This window comes from Dromiciops gliroides, chromosome 1 (assembly GCF_019393635.1).
Source record: "Dromiciops gliroides isolate mDroGli1 chromosome 1, mDroGli1.pri, whole genome shotgun sequence".
Lineage (NCBI taxonomy): Eukaryota > Metazoa > Chordata > Mammalia > Microbiotheria > Microbiotheriidae > Dromiciops > Dromiciops gliroides.
Window position 1 is genome coordinate 509,061,864 of NC_057861.1, and position 2,294 is coordinate 509,064,157.

Here is a 2,294-nt window from a genome sequence, read left to right on the forward strand (position 1 = left end):
GAAACAGAAACAACAATGAACTTAGAGCTCAAAGTAGCTATTCTTCTCATTGGTAGCAGTTCCCCAGTTAGAAAACCACCCAACCATTCCATTTGGTCATGACTAGTGGGGTAATGGTGAAGTGTTCCTTGTCATCTCACTTGTCTAAATACCCATTATCCTCTGCCTGTTTTCTCTGTTTGCTGTAATAAGGGAAGGGAAGAGAGACTCTCCACAGAGTATAAAGTTTGTACTGGGCTGATCTATATAGTGACTCTGGCCTGGAAAGCACAGAGTTTTAAGCCCTGGGGAGCTCTCTAGCTTTGCAGCTGTTACACTTTAGTGACATTTATTAACAACTGTTTCTTGTCAAAGCTTTCTTTAAGAAAATTTCCTCTTACCTGACAGTAATGGCTTATTTCTGAACTGTCATCATCTTTTTGGCATTGTAGTTCAGTTGTAACAAAAGTTCTGGTTACCAAAAAATGCCTCCATGTGTAGCCAATATATTCAGTTATTAACATTCTATGGTAAATAATGGAGAGTCATAATATAAGGGCTGAGAATGACATTATGTAAAGGTTAGAGTTCTATTTCCCTATTTAGTATATTAATAGCTAGAGAGAGGATACAATTAGCATTTTTTCATTCACAAATTTCAGTAAAAGGGTAAAAGCCCATGCATTACCGCCTAGAGTAAGTGCCATGTTTGAAAAACTGCAATGCAGCAAAGCTGAGACTGCAGATACTCTGTCAACCATGGAACAGGGAGGCTATACAAATTAGCACCAGCATCTTCTGAAGGAAGGAAGCGGGGAGGAGAGGTGTGTAAAGGGAGGACCAGGCAGAAGGCTCTATCTGAATAAAGCAAATTGAAAATGTGTAAATCTAAAAAAGCCAAGTGGCATATCACAGAGTCAGAGTTAGACAAATAAAATGTTACTGGAATAGTAATATGGATTTTACCTTTTTTTTTTAAAGGAAGACATCATATGCCTAAAGTCACAAAATCTGTTGAGTAATCAGAGAGAAGGCTTGAATTGTTAACAGGTAATAAAAATGCACTGCAGTCTTTACTATACAGAAAGGAAATTTCGACAGTGAAATAGTCATACATAAGAGTATCATCTGCAAGTGGAAATTGGGTTAGATTTGGAATAGGAATAACAGTCATAACTCTGCAATTTGCTAATTGTGTGACTTTGGGCAAGTTACTTAACCTCTCTGGGCCTCACTTTCCTCATCTGTAATCAGAGGGAATTCAAGTAAATGAATTGTAAAATTATTTATAACTAATCTCATGATTATTTATTTATTCCTGTTATTGATGTTAACATGGACAAGGAGTTTGTGTTTGGTTGGGTTTTTTAAATTTTATTTTACTTTTCCATTAGCAAGTGTTTGCTTTTTCTCCCTCTTACCACCACCACCTGCCCCCATCAAAAAGAAAAGCAAAACCCTTCTAACAAATTATGCATAGCCTAGTATAACAAAGTTCATTAACAGTCAGGACAGCACCATCCTTTTGCTAAATAGAGTTAATACTGTTCAAGCCAAGCTTTCCCCCCCAAAAAATTAGTATGTGCCTATGGTGGGTAGGGGACAGAGTAGATCTTAAAAATAAATGTTCAAAGTATTCTGTATATGAGTTTTCATGAAGCTCTAATTTTCTAGTTTAGTGGTCAAATTGCCCTTCTTCATAGGAATTTGCCTACCTATTGGTGGGCACTGAATGTATCAGCTAACAGAAGAAGATAATCTCTGAAAAAGGGTAACAGCCATATTATATTTTCAAGGTCTCCCCCTGGAAAGATAGGGCATTAAAGGGATGAGAATTCTGAGTAAAAATAGGACATTGTCTTTATAAGCATACTGGTATCAACTATGACTCTGAAAAAGTTTTCCCATGGATAAACCCTAAAAAAATGATACCCTGACAATCTCCCAATTTAACTCAGAAGTCATAGCTCTACTCTCTGATATAAAAGTCTTGGACAGATGAACATGCCCTCCCATTTTCCACAAGTAACAGAAGCCTTAATAATAAGACTTTAGCGCTTCATAGCCTAGAATCTTTCACCTAGAAGCATGGGGGAAGTAAATCTCATCCCCCGGGATTTAAAAAAAAAAAAGGTACAATGAAGGAAAAACCTTTCTCAGAATAAATCTTAAGGGTCTCACTGAGCTGTTCAGGGTTCTTACCTCCACCCAGGTGCTATTCAATTACGTGGTCTTTATTCATTTATCCTACAACAATCATTTATTAAAACCTCCTATGTTCTGGGTATTATGCTAGGTGGGTGAGGGGAAGACGT